Source organism: Apus apus, chromosome 2, assembly GCF_020740795.1.
Source record: "Apus apus isolate bApuApu2 chromosome 2, bApuApu2.pri.cur, whole genome shotgun sequence".
Taxonomy (NCBI): Eukaryota; Metazoa; Chordata; class Aves; order Apodiformes; family Apodidae; genus Apus; species Apus apus.
This window is the reverse complement of record NC_067283.1, coordinates 5,102,335-5,124,243: the sequence shown is the minus strand read 5'-3', so window position 1 is coordinate 5,124,243 and position 21,909 is coordinate 5,102,335. Positions and strand designations below refer to the sequence as shown.

General features: G+C 49.6%; 1 protein-coding gene across 5 annotated transcripts in view; it reads left to right on the top strand.

Annotated features, from left to right (window-relative positions):
- The first annotated feature begins 11,938 nt into the window (after positions 1-11,938).
- Positions 11,939-21,909, top strand: part of LOC127381833 (mitogen-activated protein kinase kinase kinase 3-like) — an 81,041-nt gene continuing 71,070 nt past the window's right edge. For 4 of the 5 annotated variants that reach the window (XM_051612672.1, XM_051612669.1, XM_051612670.1 and 1 more), the window contains exon 1: positions 11,939-12,020. The gene's annotated coding sequence lies outside the window, so the exon portion shown is untranslated. Of the gene's footprint in view, positions 12,021-18,896; positions 18,916-21,909 lie in introns of those variants that run through there. The other variant, XM_051612668.1, reaches the window with a different exon arrangement.

Below are 21,909 nucleotides of genomic sequence, written 5' to 3'. Positions count from 1 at the left end.
GCTTGGTGAAAGAAAAGTAGAGCCAAAACTTTGGCTTGTGCCCAAGGAAAACACTGTTGTCAGCTTGCAGTGCAGAAGCCAACAGCTCCCTTTATCATCTTAGGAATAGACAGGTTTTACAAATTCAGTTTATAAATTCTCCCTGTTTGCCTTTGCCTTCATTTGGATGAGGACAAACAGTTCAGTTGGCTTTGTTTTTGTTTGCAGTCAGGTTTCCCCCACAATGTCTTGGCTGACATTAAGCTGGGCCAAGTCTGGCAACAATGACATCCTCTCGTAGCTTACTCATAGCTGCTAGACAGCCACCCACTTGCACTGCAACTGCAAGAGGTCTTATTTCATGGGTGTGCAAAAGAGAGGTGTCCTACTGACTGAGAAGGGTTTCTTTCCCGTTGGCAAGGAAGGCTGGTTTCCACTAAACAGAAACCTCTGCAGCATTAGTAAAGATGAGAAGATTTGGAATTCTTTGTACGCCAAGGAGGAAACAAAAGTGGTTTTAAAAGCAAGTGAGTCTCTGCTAGTTTTCTGTTTGTATAGATGAAAAAAAGGCAAGGTGTCCTATATGGTGGCAGTGGTAAGAGCAGCAGGACAGGCTCTGCCCCAACACTGTGGTTAAATGTGATGATCTAGGCAGCAAGAGTGGTCAGGAAAAACAGATGCCCATAAATAAGGAACAGTTGTTCAGGCCTAGAACCCAGGCCTCCTTACACCCAACACCAAATCCTTTCTGTCCCATTGCTGGACGTCAGTTTTACTTTCTTTGCACTCTTGTAGGAGAGAACAAACCCTGTTGCACGCTCAAGTTAGTGATTTCTAAAAGTGTGCTGATTGCATCCATTCTGTTGTCTACTGTGATAATAAAGGATGATGTTTGGAGCACTGGCACAGGCTGCCCAGAGAGGTTGTGGAGTCTCCTTCTCTGGAGACTTTCAAGACCCATCTGGACATGTTCCTGTGTGACCTGCCCTGGGTGATCCTGCTGCATCAGCAGGGTTGGACTTGATGATCTTCAGAGGTCCCTTCCAAAGCCTATGATTCTATGATATCTTTTTACTTACACAGTTGTTTCTCCTTATACTCTTCATGTACATCTGCTCAGTCCCTGCTCTGTGAGACCTTGTGAAATCACCCTCTGAGAATACACGTAACAGAGTTGTTTAGGAAAAGCAGTGGTGAGGAGTTCTTTGTTCCAAAATTAGAAAACAGGAGAACTGGCATTGTGAACTGCAGCCTTTCCAGTCTCCTTGCCTGGATTTTCCATTCGGATGAACACAGTCAATGAGAACAAAAGCTTTGTTTTTTTTCCACTGACACCTGTTTCTTTACTCCAAGGTGGTGTTCCAGCTTTCCATCCTCTCTTTGGGAAACAGAGCAGCTTTGCCAACAGGTGTGGCAATGCCAGCAATCTCTATGGCAGTATAGAGGGGACCAAGATTTTCACTGACATTTTTGTTCTTTTAAGTATCCTCCAAGGAACAGCTTCCTCCTCTCCTCTCCTCTCCTCTCCTCTCCTCTCCTCTCCTCTCCTCTCCTCTCCTCTCCTCTCCTCTCCTCTCCTCTCCTCTCCTCTCCTCTCCTCTCCTCTCCTCTCCTCTCCTCTCCTCTCCTCTCCTCTCCTCTCCTCTCCTCTCCTCCCCTCCCCTCCCCTCCCCTCCCCTCCCCTCCCCTCCCCTCCCCTCTCCTCTCCTCTCCTCTCCTCTCCTCTCCTCTCCTCTCCTCTCCTCTCCTCTCCTCTCCCTTTCTGCAGCTATCTTGCTGTGACAGACACTCAACATGATACAAACACCAACTCTTTTGTTTTCCTAGACAGAAACAGGCTGCAATGAAGCACTGAAGCAAGAGAAGACAGAAGTCTTCTTCCACAGTGACAGCCTTGTGTTGAACAGGTACAGTGTTTAAGACAGCAGATACAGCAGCAGCAGGTCCATCCATGCACTGAGCAGCACTGAAAACAATAAAGTAGAAGGTGACCATCAGATGTTGCCTGTGTATTCCGTTGAGCAGTTTTGATTGTGTTAAGGGCTGGCACTTGATGACCTTCCCCCATGACAACAAAGCTCCCATCTGCTGGACTGTTTGCCTCCTGCACTACTTGTGTCATTGCATCACTGATTAGTGTCTTTGCCATGTCATCCATCAGTGCTCATAAGCATCTGTGCCCAACTTCACTCCTGATGCAGACCCCCATCTTCATTCAGATCATGTTTCACATGTCTGAAGTCACAAATTGGCCTGAAAAATTTCCTCTTTCATTTTGAAAGCAAATCCCAGCTGTTGCTTCTTTTGAATCTCTGTGAAATGATGCTTTTGCATTTAGCTTGTCATGCTTGAAAAGTTTGACATCATTATTTGATGATTTAGTGAGTCTCCATCTGAGCCCTTTACAAGATTTTGAATCATGTCATTATTAGCTGTTTTCATAAAAGCATAAAACCTCCACGATCAACATACAGTGCAGCACTGCTCAGAGACAGACTGTAGTGACTCTGCAACCAGTCCTGCTGTGTCCAAGCATATGGCTGAGAGCTGGGGCTGTACAGCCTGGAGAAGACTCCAGGGAGACCTTGGAGCACCTTCCAGTGCCTGAAGGGGCTCCAGGAAAGCTGGGGAGAGGCTTTTCACTACAGAGGGCAGTGATAGGACAAGGGGTAATGGATCAAAACTGGAAGAGGGGAGATTTAGGTTAGACATCAGGAAGAAATTCTTCACCATGAGGGTAGGAAGGCACTGGAAGAGGTTGCCCAGGGAGGTGGTGGAAGCCCCATCCCTGGAGATGTTAAGGGCAGGTTGGATGAGGCTTGTGCAGCCTGGTCTGGTGGGAGGTGTCCCTGCTCATGGCAGAGAGGTTGCAACCTGATGATCTGTAAGGTCTCTTCAAACCTTCACCATTCTATGATTCTATGGTCTAATGTCTCTTTGATGATGATATACAATCACATTTACTTGGACTTGAGTGACATGCTAAATCCTGCCTACCAGCATGCAACACCTCTTTCTTTTCATGCCCATCTGATTCTCCACCTAGATCCATCTTTCAGCTTTTTGAACTATTGGTAACAGTGACAATCTGCCTTTAATGCCAAGACCTCCCATTCTAGAGACAATGCTTTGATGCTTTGACTGCAAAAGTCTTGGCACTTTTTCTTGTCTTTTGTGGTGGAGTTCAGTTCATTGCCTGCATCAATGCAGCTGCTCTTCTTACTGCTCGGAGAGTTTTCCCTGGTGTCACTTGTCATGCCTTCTGGTTTTGAGGGGTCTTGCCATCAGGTACTGCTCAGGGACCATCTGGCCTTGGCTCTGCTAAGATCCTTCTTGTAGGAAAACATACAAACTGATTTCTCTTTGTAGTTCAGCTTGTGACCACTATTCATTAAATCTGTCATTTCCTCTTCTGCCTTTCAGCAGTATTTCCTCCATCAGGAACCTAATGACCCTCTGCAGGCTCTCATCCACCTACAATCACTGGACCTGTCTGAGGTTTGCCAAGTGGCTTGAATACTGTTTAGGATCTAGTGTCAGCTACTGCTTATGGCTGTCATTTAGGTCTGCAACACACTCTCACCTGACTTATATTATGCCCTCAAAATACTAGAAAAAAAATATCTACCCAGTTAAAGGATCAGACATGCAAAACTGCAAGTGAAGGAGTTTAGTATGATTTAAGTGTACTCACATCCTTGGCTGATGTAATTCAACATGGCTTCAATGGAACTAACCAAGAACTTGCTTCTGCCCTCAGCTGACAAAAAAAACCCACAACAACAACCCAGTTCAAAAGACTTTTAAAGCAAAAAAAGAATCTGTGGTTTTGTGGTCACAGCTAGACCTGGGAACATCATGTCTTTGTTGTGTTCTGATCTGTTCTTCCCCATATGTTCTTGGAATGGATCATTCCAACCCTCTATGAACAGCAGAATTTCTTCTGCTGTAAAATGGATGTAACATTGCTTCTCTATCACAGAGGGCATTTGGAGTGTTAAGAGACACATCTCTAAAGATGCTACTAAAAGCACAGAATATTCCAGACAGTATTTATAGGATACAGGCAAATAATCCTAGACATTTAAAAGCAGAGATCCAAATGTTACAGTCCACCGGGTGAAATCAAGAGTCACTGGGCCGTTTCTGACATGCAGACTGTGATACAAGGACAAGAACTGCAGCCTGGGAGAGTCTCAGTGTCTGTCCAGCTCAGCAGCATGTCTACAGACATGAGCACTGTCTGGGACAGAGGAACATCTTGGAGTCCTGCCATGGATGCTGAGGAACATGTGTCCTATACAGGATTATTTTCTTCACATCCCCACCAGATATTGGTTCATGCTGAGTTTTGTTTTAAGGAAGCAGTAGTTTAGTACACAGTATTTCTGGGAATCATATAAACACTTTGGCTGGGTAATCATTATCAGAAGTAAATGCCTTTATAAGGGCCCCTGTATAGGTTTCACATCTATTAGGATTTTTCTCTTGGAGACAAACCCTAAGGCTATTGTGGTCCTGCAGCCACCTCCTCCTTACCCTGAAGAAAGTAAGGTTCTTTGCTGAGGATGGGAAGAACCAACACTGACCAAGGATGTGAAGCATTGGCCCACAGGCTTAGTATGTAGAGCCTGGTACTGATCCTGCAGGTTTGGCCACATTTTGCCATAGAGAATGGCAAATGAATGGAAACAAAAAAAAAGAGTTGAGAAAAAAAAAGCCTTCACTTTCTCCACTCCTCCCCAAATCATATTTACTGTAGTCCCCACCAAATTATATACCTAAAATAGCTTTTGTCTGTTGCTATTTAGCCATTTGGGTCAGATCTACCAGCTGCATTAACTTGCCACTATTGTACTAGTGCAGTTGGATTCTTGCCATCCTCCCCCTGTGGGTTTTCTACAGATCTATATTTCAAAGTTATGGCTCTTGCAAAGCTCTGCTGTGTGAGTTCAGACAAGCTAAAAAAAAAATTAGTCATGTTTCCTCTAGTCCTGCCACTTTACTAGGCTTCCTATTTGCAATCAAATTATTTTTAATTTTGACCATGTTCCTATTGTTTGCCAGGAAGATAATAATCTTATCTCGCTGCCGGGATATTTCTCTCCTTTCTCATGTAGTTTCAGATGGATTAAATAAATACCCCTTACACAAAGCACACCAAGCTGGGCAAAAGGGCATTTCACCATCACTGGCTGATCTGGAATTTAGGAAATGTCTTCCTTTTGGGAAAAAAAAAAAAAAAAAAAAAAAAAGATTGGAAGGACTCAGCTTTAACTTTTATCCATCTCAGAGCAGCTTTATGGAAACCTGTGGGGGAAGTTAAAAGTTAGCGAGTGACACTGGCTTGTCTTCCCAGTGACACAGTACAGCCACAGAGAACAGTCGTTTGAGTTTTTGGCAAGCCAAAACATGTCTGAGTGGTCCTTCTGCTCCTTCTTCCCAGGTGAAACTGTACTATCTCCGTGCAGGGAACAGGGATGCTGTGCCACCCATCCGATGAGAAGGCTTTTTGCAGAACCATCCGTGCTCTTCTCCTCCTCTGCTGGACCTCTGGAGATGGTATCATAGGGACTTCAATGGGAGCAGGCCAGTTCACTGTATTTTGAGGTCTGATTTTAAGTCCTTTTCAAAGGGAAGGACAAATGCCCAGCAAAGGTGAGCCACCACACTACTAGCTCAGGGTAAATCAGGCACCTCTCAGACCTTTCCCGTTTCCCCAGCATCCCCTCCGTGGAGGAACTGGCTTGTTAACACGCAAACAACAGCCACGCAATGGAAAGTTGCATGGACAAGTGACACTGCTCAAAAACCAAAGTGTTCTGTTTTGTAACCTTCACCCATGTACACTTTCCTACTGCTGGATGCTGAGTGGTTTACCTCCAGCTTCCTAATTATCGAAGCGTCGCTGCTTGTATTTTACCACAGATGAGGAAATGAGGACATATGGCTTTTGTGATAAGAGATTTATGTGAGCTGTCTGTGCAGCAGTGCTGCAACTTTCTATGCAAGTCCATTTATAAAACAAAACACGTGTAAACAGTCAGGTTTTGATTGTTTCTGTGATTTCTTCCCCCACGTGACAGATGTAAAGGAAAAAAACTGTAGGTTTCCACTTGATGCATGCAGATAAGCTTATGGCCAATGGGAGAGATCCCAGTTGTGGTAAATCAGTCTCTACTTCCCTTGATTTCTGTCAGCTAAAATCCAGCTCCACGTGGGTGGATGAGAAGAAGTACAAAGAAACTTAGGCTTGGTGCCTGCTCATACAGGATTCACTTTCAGCTGTAGGAGTACAAATATGCCTGAAGTGTTCTGGTAGGAGCTTCTTTGTCAAGAATACAGTAAAGAGTGCAGGATACTGATTGAAATGGCAGCTGTAGTCCAGTGATTATAATGGGTGGTTTTGACTACACCCCTGTAGATCAGTTAACCTTTCAAATCAGGAGAGGGATTAGAGTAATAAATACATCTTCTCAAGGAGCCAAATCCTACTAAAGTCAGTGGAGTCAAAGAACAAGGCAGCCTGGATACACATACATGTCTGGACCATGCTCTTTCAGTGCCTCTCTTATCCCTTAGACCCTACTCGAGAGGAGCCAGTTGCAGGGTGGAGAATCTTGTTCTCTTCAGGAGAAGTATCAAGATTTTCTCTGAACTTTCTGGGGAGGTGGGATGGAAATGCAGGATGTCCCCGTGGATTTTTGGCTTTCTTGTGGTTTCAGCTGCAAATGCCACTGGGGTAGCATTTCTTGTGCTATTTTCCACAATATTCAGGTGACAGATGAGCCCACAAATATTCTGGGATGGTTCAAACCTTACCTGAGAAAGTCTAAACTGGGTCCCTTTGCAGACCCAGTATAATTCTGCAGGGCTTTTAGCTCCACAACTTTTACCAGCATGATATATATAGAGTTACCTTGCAAATACTGTTTGGATGACACAAGTTCCATGTACACGTGAAAAAGCATCACAGAGAAATGCTCTCCAGCTATGTTTTCTTAACAACCCACAGAGAAATCACATCCTCTTTACTTTCACTTTGTCCTTTTTGGAGATGTTTTTCCCTCTGTTTGGGCAGAGAAGGTGAGTCATGGAACAAAGACAGCGTGGAAACTTACATTCAGCTATGAAAGAGCATGTGACAACTACAAAAAAATAAAGAAACCCACACAACTCAATCTCACTGTAGTCACACCCAGCTTGGAAGAAATATGAATTAAAACCTGTTCCTTTTGGTTAATTGACACTGCTGACTGCTGCACACTGCTACCTTCCTCTGTGTGTCACACTAAGCCTTCAGCATCTGTTTCTTAAGATCTGAAAAATCTCTCCTGACAGCTGTGTATGGCTCAGGGGATGGACACAAATGCTGCCTCAGAGAGGGCTGGGAGCTTTGCTTGGACCCCTTCACAGAGCAACTTTCTAACCCCCCAAGATGGGTGTTGCAGTATTCCCGAGAGGCTGACGGGTGACAAGGCATGGAGAGTGCACCTCTGCTCTTGGGTCTTCATGCTTCTGAACCGTCTTCTCTAAGTCGAGGCCCCTGCGTTTCATTTTCAAGTGCAGGACTTCCTCTTCCCATGCGGTTGCTGCTGCTGCCACCTACCTTTTAGGCTGGAGTGGATGCTAGAAATATCCTGCCCATCGAGCCTGGGAAGGAGCCCAGGATTTTCTCCTCAGCCCAAGGGAGCATAAATCCAAGCTCTAACCCATGAGGTTAATCAGCTGTGTGAGCAGGAGGTGTTATCTGCTGTTTGAGAGAAAAAGGTTTCTGCCATGCCAGAGGAAAGGCTCCAAAACTCATGGAGTTGCAGAGATCAGTTGTTGCTCTTGCCTGGTTGTGACAGTTTTCATACAGCAGATCTTGGTATCTGCTCCTCAGGGCATATGGTCATATCAGCCAGAGAACATGTCATGTAACAGGAGAGGAAGAGCAGTGTGTTCACTGGGAAGCATCCGGCCCCTCAGGAGTAGGGATCTGAACCTCTCACCTCTCTCAGCCCCTCCACACAGTGGATCTTGTAAAACAGCAGTAGAGAAGAAATGGGTTCCCAAAACTCTGTCCCTAGCGAACCTCTGCATGTGTTCATGTGTGTTCTGGGAATGCCACAAATCCTTCAGGACATGAGTGATCTGTGGGTTCTGACCAGGTTTATCTACCAGGCAGTCCCCAGACCAGCAGTCAGAAAATGCAGGAAATGGGGGAACAGTTAATGGGGGAACATAAACATGGCTTCTCTGCAGGTAGAATCACAAAGAGGGACATAGGATAGCTCCAGACCTTGTTTTCCACCTGCTTTTCCACAGGAAACAGTGGACCCATGATCATTCTTGGGTGAGGAGGAGCTGCCGTCAGTTGCCAAGCCCAGGCGCTGCCATGAAGAGGTTTCACATCAACAGCCTTGTGTCAACATGCTGAGATCCCCACCTAAAGTCCATGACCAGCTCCAGCCTTCTGCTGTGAAGTAGCACACGTTTTCTGAGTGAGTAACTGGAGACAGCATCACTCCTTTACAGTTTGCAACCTAAGTATAGGAATGATTTCACCCACCATTGGTACGCAGCCATCTCGATGGGAGAGCGAGCCTGGCAGACGTCTCACAGCACACAACAGCTTTATGGGCAGGAAGCAAGAAAGGATATTATATCAAACTGAAGGCATGAGAGAATTTCAGGTTAGACGGAGCACACTCAGTCACAGAAGAATTGGGTCGCTGCTCTGGGACCTGTGTTCACTTCCTGCAGGAACCCTAACATGGCCCAAAATAGTAGCAGTTAGGTAAAAGCCAAATCTCTTCTCCTTTTTCTCCCCGCAGCAAATACTAATGCTTACGTCATTAAAGGAGAAGCATAAATAGAACAGCCTGGGGCTGTGATTTGCAAAGTTCTTGGTCTGTGGATGAACCATCAGCTTTTCTTATAGCTCACTATTACCCATCTGTGCTGTCAGACTCTTCACTTGAAGATATCATCAGGATGATGTAGTCATTCATACCCACCTCAACACGGGCACCAGTCAACTAAGAGGAATCAGAGCACACATCTATACCGTGGTTTTCATCTCACCAGCTGGCATAGACACCAAAAGCTGCAAAGAATGTTCCCTAATGGCAGTTTGGACTTTGTTTTGGAAAAGAAGGGGGTGTTTGGTTGTATGGGTAGAAGGTATGCCAAGCGTGTTGTCCTCAGAATAGCTCCACATCTGTTTTATTTCCCTGCATGGAGCCACCACAACCACTCTCTGCAGCACGCTGGTTTTACCAGGGCTCTCCACTGTGCCCTCTCTACCAGGTTTTCACTCCAGGAACGGGGTGAAGGCTGTCAGCTGGCACTAGCAGGAGAACACATCAAACTGTGCCATGAAACAGAGTCACACACCTCCATTGTTTCCTCTGTCAGGCTTTGGAAATGTTTTCAAGAGCAACTCGAGGAGGCAGATCCTTAGCACACCCATCAGCAGAGAGCTGTCGAAAGCAATGGAAACAGCCTTCACACACCTGACGATCCTTACGTTGTTCAGGAACACCCTGGAACTGAAATCCCTGTTGCAGGATTCCTGGGGCAGCAAACACATCCAGAAAAGAGAAGCTGTTTGGAAGGAATTTTTCAGCAGTAATTGCTGCTTGCCTAACCAATTCCCATTAAATCAGGAGGTTTTAAAAGAGCTGCTTATCATTTAGTGCCTTATACCTCTTGAACCTGAAATCCTGGGGTCCTGAGCCTGGTTCCCAAGGTAAACACAAGTGACTTATTTCAGAAAGGCATCCACAGCCCAAGAATTCATTACATACATCCCCGATGGGCAGGAGCCAAAACGTTTAAAACGTGCCAAGTTACCAGAATGTTATTAAAAGCTGTGAGAGTTTGAGGGAAGGTGCAGAGAAAGGCAACCCCCTTCCCAAAGCCAGGTGGCTTAGGATAGACTTACTGCTGCTTCCCAAACGGATGAGGCAAGCTGGAGTCAGAGGTTCCTTCCAGTAACAGCTAGGTCCCCCTGGATATCTCCCCGTAAGCTGCACAAATATTCTGGGGAAGGGGAGGGAGAGAGAAAAGAGTGAAACCTATTCAGTTACATCAAGATCAGGACTGGCCCTAGTAAAATCATTTATGGAGTGAGGGAACCCGGAGCGGTTTGGGCTGGAGCCATCTGCTGTTATTTGGTATATACAGAATTGGTTTCTATGGATTTTATTAATAGGTCACGCGATTGTATACGAGGCTGTGAGATCTGAATCTCTCAGGAGGGGTCCCTAGCTGGGGTTTCTGTTGCCTTTATAGGCAGTGGCTCCAACTTTCTCGCAGAAGTCGGTCCTTAAAACCTTGAGGGGAATGGGTCTGGGTTTAGGATTCAGCCCATTTTTTTTTTCCTCTTTCCCCCCCAAATCTTGAATTTGTTCCTGCTCCTCTCCACAGCACATTTACTAAGTGGGGAAACAGGGAAATAAATCAGAAAAAAATATTCTTACCTACATTTTCCCATTGCCTGCATGAATTTTCTCTTTCCCACCAGCCCAAATGATTTCTGGTGCAAAACTCAGGTCCCACTTCTATTTGTTTTTCATGCACAAGCAAGATGGGCCCTTTGCTCAGGGGTGAGTTTTGCCTTGACACCATCCTTGGCTCTCCCCGTATGGAAAGCCAAGTCCAAAGGGACTTAGACACACAAAGGAGGCTTGGGACAGGAGAGTGTCAATTGGAGCAGCCCAGAGGCTGCTCCACCTTCTGCGGGGGGCTGCCCAAGGAGCCCTGGGCCACCCTGGAGGGCAAGCTGTGACAACAGGTCAGAGCCTGGCAACATCTGAGAGCTTTCCCCCCCAACCCTATAGTCTTAACTGTGGCTCTCTTCTGCTTTACTTCCTTCCAAAGGTGCAAAATCAAAGCAAGTTACCCCAGAACAATCCCTTCACTCCATCTTCACATCCCAGTCCCGTGGAGAAAGCCGGGCTCTGCAGGAAGAGGAGCAGAATCACGGAATCGTTGGGGTTGGAAAAGACCTTGAAGATGAAGTCCAGCCGTTAAACCCAGCACCACCAAAGCTGCCCTGCCGCGAGGTTCCACCCCCTTCCCCAACACTTCACGAAGCCCCATCCCCTGGGACTCAGGAGCTTTCAACTCGTCTTGTTTTCCTGATTTTTCAAGTGAACCCTAAGCCGGGACAGCCCGGTCCCAAGCCCCGTTTTCAGAAGCTCCATAACTATAGGTCAACTTCCACCCATCTCCAAAGCAAGGGCGGAAGATTCCAGCGGATCCAAAAGGGGGCTGATCCCAGCTGCAGGGCCGGGGGAGCCTCATTGGGGACGGAGCAGGGCTGCGGGACGGAGCGGGGCTGCGGGACGGAGCGGGGCTGCGGGACCGAGAGGGACTGCGCCCCCCGGGCCGGTTCGGAGCCCCCCGGGCCGGTTCGAAGCGGCCCCCCGGTTCGGAGCAGCTCCCCGGTTCGGAGCAGCCCCCCGGTTCGGAGCAGCTCCCCGGGCCGGTTCGGAGCAGCCCCCCGGGACGGTTCGGTGCCCCCCGGGACGGTTCGGAGCAGCCCCCCGGTTCGGAGCCCCCCCGGCCGGTTCGGAGCAGCCCCCCGGGCCGGCCCGGTGCCCCCCGGGCCGGTTCGGAGCAGCCCCCCAGTTCGGAGCAGCCCTCCGGTTCGGAGCAGCTCCCCGGGCCGGTTCGAAGCAGCCCCCCGGGCTGGTTCGGAGCAGCCCCCCGGGCCGGTTCGGTGCCCCCCGGGCCGGTTCGGAGCAGCCCCCCGGTTCGGAGCAGCCCCCCGGGCCGGCCCGGTGCCCCCCGTCCGGGGCCGCCCCCTCGCGGCGCGGCAGGCACCGGCGGCCCCGCTCGCTGTGTGGGTCCCGGCGGGGCCGCCCCCGCCGCTCTCGCCGCCCCATTGGCCGCGGCGGCCCCGCGCGTCACCGCTTCCTCCCGCTTTTGTGCACCGCCCCGCACCGCCCCGCCGAGCCGAGCCGTGCCGAGCCGAGCCAGGCGGCGGGACCGAGGTGTCCCGGGTCTCCCGGGCATGGCTCTCCGCGGGTAGCAGCGCCGCCGGACCGGTAAGTTTCCCTCCCGGGATGGGACGGGACGGGACGCACCGCGGGCCGTCGGTGCCTGCAGCCGCGCCGGGCGGCCTGAGGGTTTGTTTGGCTCTTTTTAATGTTTTAATTGCCTTTCTCGCTGTGGTGAGTTGAGAGTTTGGGGTTTTTTTTTTGCAGCCGGGTCTGGCTCTTCAGTGGGTTCGTTTTACTCTTCCTTTTAGGCTTGGAAGTGGGATCTGGCAGCTCCGGGAAAGTTGAGGAATCCGCGGTGGGCGAGCAGGGGGTTGGAACGGTTGGGTGCGGGACACGGGGGGGACCTGCCTCCCCTTTGGGGCTTTACCTTCTCCGGGACAGCTTTGTGTGTGAGCACGCTCGGTTTCGGCTCCGTCACTGTTTTCCCCCGGTTATTGCCCGGTGCCGTGAGGCAGCCGGGAGCCCCGTCCCTGCTGCAGCTGCCTGCTGGCGAGCGCCTGGCTTAGAGACCCTCGTACAGGCGGTCCCGTTGTCGGGATGCGTTAAACTATGGAGCCAGCGGGCACTTGGGGGTCTCCGGTTTCGGTGGAAAGTGTCGTGTCCATGCCCGAGAGCTGCGGGAGTGTCCATCCAGCCCTCACTCTTCCAGCCTCGCCGTGAGCAAAGCCCTCCCTGTGTGTGTGTGTGTGAATATGTGTGTGTGTGTCCTGAGGGGTGAGGATGGGGGGAGCCCTGGGGATGAAGGCTCGGCAGGGCGGGCAGGGACCCGATGGGCCGGGGGGCAGCCGGTACCGGTACCCGCACCGTCTGGGAAGCTGCCTTCCCAGCGGGATGGGAGCGAGCGGCTGCTCATGGGGAGCCGTGCCGCAAAGTCAGGCTGATGCCCTGCGAGGGTTTGTTCTGCCGGCACCAAACCTCAGCCCTGGACGGGGAGAGGGTGGGATCCGAGGTGAGATCCGAGTGCAGTGAGGGGCAGGCTGGGCAGGGCAGGCACGGCAGCCAAGCACGTCTTTCTCTGGCCCCAGCACGGCTTGGAGGGTGATCCCTTCTCGGCTGCTGCTTTCATCCTCCTCTTCAATTCCTGTCTTGTAATCCAGTGGTTTTTGGAAGTAGACCAGCTCCTGGTTCAGTGCAGGTTCTGCAGGGGTTGCTGGTGCACAGGGCCGAAAACTGCAGGGGATTTGGAGGCTTGGGATTTGTGCTGAGTTGAACTGATCACAGGGATTTCCAGGGTCAAGCTCTTTCACTTCTTTGGTGAGTGTCAGTGGTTTGGGGGAATTTTTTCCTGTGGCGCCTTGTGGATTTATCTCCAGTCCAGTACGTGTGGTTTGAGGTATCTCCGTGCAGGATTTGTGCCTGGAGCAGAGCTCTTGGAAGCAGTTCCTCAGGTGTGTGGAAGATGGCTGCATTTGGGAACCTGCCCGTGACTACTTGTGTCTTGTGATACCTGTGTGGGATGGTCTGGTTTCCAGAACTGTTAAATTGACATTAGTTGTAACCAGGGGTTCAAGGTTTTCCTGGCTTCTCCAGATGAGGGGCATGCCTCTACAGCTGGGCACAGCCTTTGCCTTAGGAAGGTTTTGCAGCTTGTAAAAGCTCCTCTGTTGGAGGCAGGACGCGAGGCTGGATGGGCTGCCAGCCTGGTGGGATGTGGATTTAAAGGCTCTTTTATACCTTCCTTCTCTAAACAAGTTTTGGTACTGCAATTTTTTCCATGGGTCTTAAATCTCCATCAGCAACCCACAACTCTGCCCTGTCAGTGTGTGCTGGGGACAGATGCATTTCTTTTTTCTGGAGGCCATTAGAGTGCATGAGGGAGATGTGTTCGTGCAAAAAGGGATGTAGTCTGGATCTTCATCCAGGATGGAGATGCTGCATCACGAAGGGCCGGCGATTTCGGCAGCTGGAGGAGCACAGTCTTCTCTCCATCCCTTCTGCAGTGTTTCTGTTGCTAGATGATGCCTTGTGGCATTGGTGTGCAGCTGGGACTTGATGTGTCTTCTGAATTTTCCCATCGGGAAGATGCTGGCGAGGCTCACACAGTGTGTCTGGTTTCTCAGCGGAGCAGCGGGATGGAGTGTGCTGCAGCAGCACGGAAAGTGATGTGTTTCCAGCTCTGCTCTCCCCAGCTGGCCACAGGGACCAATGTGAAAAGCTGGCAGGATTTTCTGTGCTGGTTGACCTGGCCCTGCTGTCGGAGACATGCTACTGGGAAGTGAGTCAGGGTTTGCTGTTAGAAGGGATATCTTTTATTAGACTGCCCGGGGAACGCAGACTGGCTCTGGCCTGTACAAGCCTGTCTACACCTAGAAGCAGCAAATCTCAGAGCTGAGAGTTAGGAGGAAGTGATTGCTCTGGTTTTACCTCAGCTCTTCTAATTGAGGTGATGATCTGAAAGAAAAGGGGGGGGGGAAGAGAAAAAGAGATACACAGCTACAGTTCAGCCTGTTCATCTGGTCTCGCTAAATATGTTTTTTCTCTCTACAACTCTGTGCACTCTTTTAGACCCTGAGATGCAGCACAGGAGAGGGACACACATCTCGTGTGCCAGCCCTTCTCAGGAGGTGGCCGAGCCCTTTGCAGCCTGGCTCCCAGGAAGGGGAGCTGCAGGTGACGGGGCCAGTGCTCACTGATGCCTGACAGCAGCAGGAGGCTGCTGTGCTCAGGCACTTCCACTCCCTGCTCTGCAGGTAGCACGGGCCAAGCACAGTGTGCACAGAAATGTGCAGAATCTCAGCTGTGCTCCGGGGAGATGGAAAATACATTATGGAGCCATAAGAAGGGGAATGTGGAATTCCACTTTTTATTTCCTCAGATGCTTTTCAGAAAAGCTCTAGATAGCCTGCTGATCCTGAACCTGGTGGGTTCACTCTCAATCCCCAGACTTTTATTAATTTTCCTATTTAAGCCCCACTAGGTGAAATGGGTAACTAGGCATTTTCAGTGGGTCCCTCCAGGCAGCAGCACCCTGCCTCCACATGCAGCCGTGCACACTGGGTCAGGACTGTCTTTCCTCCTGGCACCTTTTCTGCCTTTGCTGAATGCCATGTGGGGTGCAGAGGTGGTGAGTGTCATCTTGCTTGTGCCCCAAACAAGCTGTCTCTGCAGGCTTGCCCTGCACCCTGTGTGGCATGAGCCTTTGTCTGATGTGGTGAACACTGTGGCGAGCACCAGACAGGCAGGACAAGTGGTTTTCTGTCTCTGAAGGCACAGGTGAGCATGCGTGAGCATGGATATGTAGAGCATTTTTGTTTTTCTGTCTTTCCCTGCAGTTCTGATCTGATCTGGCCAAGTAATCTTCCCATTAGTCACTGAAATGGCACCAGTGTCCAACCGAATCAGTCTGTCCTAGCTCATCTCTAATGATGCAAGAAAGGAAAAGCAAAGATCTCCTTTAAAACAGATGCGCTTTGAAACCACTGGGAAGCTCTTCCCTGCAGAAGACTGATTACAGGGGAAGGGAGAGCAAGAGAAGGATGTTGTAATGAGGCCACTGGGGGTTTTTTGAGCTGCAGGCTGGGAGTACATGGCTCCCTGCTTCATGTCAGTGCTGGGGCTGTTGCTCCAGGAGCTTTCTCTGGAGCCACAGGCCTTGGGGCCAAGCTGAGCCCAGGATAGTGGAAGACGCATCAGCATGGACCCCGGTGAGGACCCATGGAAGAGTCTGGCCCCAAACCAGCTCACTGGGTGTTGCAGTGGTTGTGGTGGGAAGGTCTGGTGAGCTGGGGCTCAGCCCTGAGGCTGCTCACAGTTTTTTCTTCTGCTTCCCCATCTCTGTGACCTGGGTTTGAGACATGCTGTTGAATGTCATGGTGCCAGCTTCTGTTCCCAGAGTGCTTGGGACATCTGTGAAGGCCACCCAGAGGGTTTGCCTGGACTTCTCATAGAATAATGCCTGGTTGGAAGGAACCTCAAGGATCATCTGGTCCAACCTCTCCAGGCACTACTATAGTTGATATGAGGTGGCTCAGCACCCTGTCAAGCTGAGACTTAAAACTGCCCAATGTGGGGGATTCTATCACTTCCCTTGGGAGACTATTCTACACTTTGACTCTCCTCACAGTGAAAAATTTACCTCTTGTGTCCAATTGGAATCTCTCCAGGAGCAACTTGTGCCTGCTACCCCTTGTCTTTTCCATGTGACTCCTTCTAAATAGGGAATCTCCATCTTCTTGGTAGCCACCCTTTAGGTACTGGAACATGGAAATAAAGTCTCCTCTAAGCCACTTTTGTGGCTTTTAGAAGTGAAAGGTGAAAGGCGTATCTGTGGTCCCCCAAGACAAGGAGATTCAGCTCCCAAATAATTTCCCAAACACTTTTTTCCTACCCTGGAAGATCCTAGTATAAATGTTAGTGGAGACCAATTTATTGGGAATACCTAGTAGTCTGGATCCTGTCCTGCTCACCTGAGTTAAACTCAGGTTGGCCATGATTTTATGCAGAAATGTTTGTCAATTCCATGAAAGCTCCCCTGATTCTATACTCTCCCCTCTGCAAGACGATCTGGGGCAGCCCCAGGAGGACAAGCCACAACAGCAATGAAACTCAGGGTGGAGCTGAGCCAGGGTTTGGCTCAGCACAGTGGAAGGTGAACAGGACAAAGTCCGGTTGACAATCCATGCTGCGTGCCAGGCCTGGGCCAGATCCTGAAAGGAGCCAGCCAAGCTGCTGCGTGGGCTGCTGTGTAAACAGGTATCTGCAGGCCAGGTCCTTGGAGAGGGTGGGACTCTGGGCTGAGTGTTCAGGTAGGGATTAAATACCAAGCTGCTTGAAAAAATATCCCTGGGTGGGTGGATTAGAGGAGCTCTGCAAACCTGCTATGGCCAGGAGCTTGCATGCTAAATAAAAAAGTAATCTGATAGCTAGATGGTTCAGAGGAAAAAAGACTCCCATACAATTGCTTTGGGAAAATAATTTGTGGGATAAGAAGTCTTTGTGAAGGAGGTGTAAAGGTTTTAAATCCAACACTGCTGGAGGATGGAACAGGCTGCCCAGGGAGGCAGTGGAGGCACGGTCCCTGGAGATGCTCAGAAAAGAGGTAGACATGGTGTTCTGTAAGATGGTTTAGTGGTTAGTGGTTGTAGGGTGGATGGTTAGACTTGATGGTCTTGAAGGTCTTTTCCAACCCTAACAATTCTATGATTCTATGATGTTTGTGGCCTCTGCAATGCTTGGGGTGCTCCTGCACTACTGGGGCTGTCCTGGAGCAATTGCCTTAATCTTGTCCACATGAAGGTGTTTCTTGGAGAGTGGCTTCCAAGTGCCCACAAATCCCTGAAGGACTGTTGAAGATTTTTGCACATAACAGTTGTAGGCTCAAGCATCACGTGCAAAAACAAACCTTGCTACAAGCTGTGTTGCTGCTGGTCTTGATGGAGAGGTTTGGAAGAGGACAATGCAGGTCTTGATTATTTTAAAGGTCTTTTCCAACCAAAATGATTCTACAATTCTAAGACTTTAGGGTATTTGTTGAGATCTGTCCTTGTACACCAAGTCCACTGTGATGAGGGCAGTGGATTATTTGGATGGCTTTGTGCTTTTGTGCTACCACCTCTTTGGGTTTTTGTGGTTGAGCAGAGATCAGATTATCATGGTCTAGTTGTAAACTGGAAATAGTGCAGTGCCCTCCATGGTAAGAGCCTAAAAAAGAAAAATCTATCAGGGATTTAATCTCTTCATAGTGCTCTGTTTGTACCTTTTGTTCTGCAAGGTAGCATCAGTGATGCCCTTTCCCAAGGCATGAGGACCCTGCAGAAGGGCGATGGGTGGAGTGTGTGTGTCAATAGTGGCAAAATCACATCTCTGATTTGGGTTAAAGGGTTGGGGCATCTACTGAGACGGGCAACCTGAGTGCTAAGGAAAGCCTGGCTGGGGCAAATGGCATGGGGAGAAAGTGTAGGGTGAGGTCTGCTAGAGCTGCTGTGAAGGTGACCTGAAGGAAAGGTGTGTGTGCATGTACAGAAACCCTGTTTTAAATACCCTCTTCCATACAGTCTCTCACCTCTTCCTCTCTGCCACTCACTACCTGGGGAGTGCCCCTGGGGGGGACTGTCCCCTTTTGCATGCTGGGTCAGTGCATTGTCATCAAAAAGGGCAGCTGATACTATTATCCGTAGCTGGGTGATGCTGGTGGCTTGATAACTCAGCTTGGTATCTGTAGCAGGAATTATGTGGTTGTGGTGGAAGGAGGTGTGCAGGCTGGGATGGTGGGGCAGACCAGTCCAGGGGTGTGTAAATGATTAATAACCAGTACCTGGAAATCAGAGATCAGAGATTTGTGCTTCTGTAGAGGTTGTTCAACACACTGTAGTGTGGAGCTGTGGAGCAGGGCTTGTTTTGTTGCACTGATGGAGCATCCTTCTGTAAAGTTACCAGGCTGGGCCACGCTCCTGGACAGCTTTCCTTGCTGATGCAAGGTGCTCTCACTGCAGCCTCGATGCCTTCTGTTTGCCTTTCAGCACAGAAATAAAGCCCTGATCCTTCTGCTGCAATCCTTCTGCTGGCTTCCTGCTTGGAGTGTGGCTTTTGGGAAACCTGAGCACCCAGTTAATAAACTGGTGGAATGTGTTTGCTGCTCTTTGGTCTTAGTCCCTCAGTGCCGGTGCTAACAGAGTAGCAAGAGTCATTAGAGAAATATGCAAGATATTTCAGTTATGTCTCTTTGGATGATGCTGGTGGCAAGGAGAAAAGATAAACAGAGGCTGTATTGAGCTGTGCTCAACTTATTGCATCATTGGTTTTATGGAAAGGTTCAAGGTCCAGCTCTGAGCATTGTTGCTGCCTGGGATGAACCCAGCACAGGGTGCATCCGAGCTGTGCTGTGTTTTGCCAGAGGGGAAAGGGTAGGGAAAGGTGCTGGTTTAGTACACCTCGCTCTGTTTTCCTTCTGAACAGCGGCCACAGGGTGATGACTGCAGTGCCTGGGAAGACCCATAGTGGGGTAAGTCCTGTCATGCTTGTTTCTTGAGTTTTCGCTGGAAAACTCTGCACTTGGCTCCTGTTGACTCCCAGGAGCTTCTCCCCTGATGGTGGCAGCCAGGGGAAACCATGCTGATGTCTCCTCTTGTAGCCTTCTAGGTGTTGAAGCTGGGAGGAGACCATCAGTGCTGCCTGGATGTGGGACCACACAACCTGGTGCTCTCTCCTGTTCTCCATCCTTGGCTCTCCCTGGCTTTGCTGGCTGGGAGGACCTGCTTCACCAGTGGCCTGGGCTGATGCCCACTTGATCCCTTTCTTGTGATATGGATGGTCACTTTAGGCTGTGCTGCCCAGGGTGTACAAAGTGCTCCTGGGTGCTGACTTGAGTCATGGGTGGCTGTGACAAAAGGACAGCTGAGTTGTTTTATACATACCCTGATGATGGCCTCTATATGAAGACTGGTTGTCTTCACCTTCACTCGAATGACAGGATCTCTTGAGCACGAAGGATTTAGGGAGCTATGCCTGCTCTTGCCTACTTTTCTTTGGGGTGGGGATTCTTGGTGGGGCTCTGCATGATGCTGTCCCCAAGGCACTGCAGTGTTGGAGATGTGCATGATGTTACCTCGCTGGTGACTCAAGGGAAAAAAGAGAAAATGTTTGATCTTCACAATATTTCAACAACTTCACCTACAGCATTACTGGTGTGAATAACATCTGGTGCATGCCTGGTCACAGGATGGGGCTGTGAGGAGTGTTTTCTGATTGCAATTAGAGGAGATGAGGCCAAAAGATCAGCTTTTGCGTCCAGCACAAAAGGTGCTGGAGATTGTAACTGCCTTCATCTCTGGAGGGAGAGCTGGGGACGAGCTAGTTCTAGTCTTGGTCTATGTCTAGGAAATCCTGAGCAAGAGAAAATCCCTTTCAGGAAGCCAGTTGGGCTGTCCCAGGGAGGTGATGTGGCACACTGCTTGCATCCAGGACCACCAGAATCCCAGAGCTATTGGGGACTTGGATGAGATGAAGCAAGACTTCCAGCACCCAGTGTATCATTACATGGGAAGCTGATTTGCATTGCCAGAGAGAGGCAGCTTGGTGTCTCACATCTGTGGAAGCTTCTTGGGCAGTGGTGGCTGTGTATTTGCTGTGGGAGTCACCAGGAGGTGACAAAGGTGGGAGGTGGTTGTGGAAGAACATGAGATATGTTGGAAAGGGTCTCCTCTTGCTGCAGGGGGAAGCTTCCACCTCCCCAGCCTGTCTTGGGCTGGATTTCCAGAACCTCAACCCTAGGTTTTGATGGATAGGTGCTGTGGATGGGTATGGTTGAAGGGTCTGATGCTACATTACTGAACATCACTGCCCTTGTGAGAATGTTCTGGAGTGTCACCAAGGTCTTTGAGTGGTGCCCCTGCAGTAGTCTCCTTCACCCAGAGAGGGTGGTATGGAAATTCTAGCTATTCCATACTGTGAAGGCCTGTTTTTCCCTGTGCAGTGCTTGGATAAGTTGCACGTACATTTGTTGCACGGGTCTTGAGGTGGCGGCCGACGTAGCGGTGTTTTGCTTCACCTCAGGTTGGCATCCTCCTGGCTCTGAGCGTGCAGTCCTGGAGGAATGAGAAGAGTAAGGAATTTGGTCAGGGATTGATGAAAGCTCAGGTGTGTCTTTCATGCAGCTGCGTGCATCCGTGCATCGAATCCTGGGTGCGTGTGCTGTGCAGCCCCCGCAGACCCCAGGGGTCTGGCAGATGAAGAAGCATTCTGCAGTTCTTACTACAAGCCTGTTCCAACACGGGCTTTGGGGCTGGCAGGCACTAGGTTTCCTATCTGCTCCTGCTTGTGGGAAGAGCGTGGGTAAGGGACTTGCCCTCTCACTAATCCCTGCCTCTGTCTGTTACTTCCCCCCTTCCATTCGCCCACACGGGCAGCTCTGCCCACTGAGAGCAGGGCTGGCAGGTGGGGTGCTGAGAAGCACCCCTGACACGCAGGGATCAGGGCCACGAGAGGGTTCCTGGCTGCTCAATGCATTGCTAAATGCTTCTATAGGACATGCTTCGTGGTGTGTCTTACAAAACCTCCTGCGAGGTGAGCTTGCCGCGGGGCTCTATTTTGGGGCTGTCTCTGACGTAATCTGTCAAGAAATGGTTGCTGTTTGACTTACTGCTGCAAGTCTGCTTGGGGATGGATGACCAGTTGCTTACCTAGCATTACCAAAGCAACGAGTTGTTGCTTTCCATGACTCATGAAAATGCACTGTAGGCTCTCTTAAGAATGGCTGAGATCATTTTTTGGCTGGGTTTGGGCATCTGGTTTCCTTAGCAAATAGCAGCGGGGCTGAAGGGAGGGGGATTTCCAAACTCGTTTCTTTGTACGTGTGATCTGGATTTTTGAGCTTGCCTAGTAAAATACTTACTTCATTTGAGAAAAAAAAAAAAAAAAAGAGAGACCTGTAACTTCCACATCTGTTTAGTTTTCGTAGGATGTCTCAGTTGTGCTTTGCTGCAAGAAGAGCAAAGCTACTAATAACATCACGGAGCTGCATGCTGTATTTTTCCTCTTAAATAAGCAAGCATAGCAACATCATGGGTGGTATTTTTCTTTCAAAGCAAATCTCTCTGGGGAAGGAGATTATTTTTGTTGTTGTTGACAATGTGTGGTCAAATAGAGGACTCTGATTCCACAGTGATGCAGCAAAGTATTAGCAAGAGGTGTGTTTTAGTGTTTGGGATCCTTGGTTCACTTTCTAGTTTTGTCTGCTCAGCCTAAAGGCAGAAGCACATCCCTGAGAACCAAGTGCTGCAAGATGAGTGCTGACCAGAGGAGGATCAGAGTGATGATGATACCTGTGTGCTAAATTCAGATAATGGGAGGTCACCAAATGTGTTGCCACCTCTGCAACCAAGTTGCAGCAGCCTCTGCAGCATCTCACCCAGGTCTAGCAAGCCCTCCCAGGCCCCTGAGAGTGGGCAGAGAGGAAAGTGGGGACATCCTGGGTAGACAGAAGGTAATTGTTTGAATT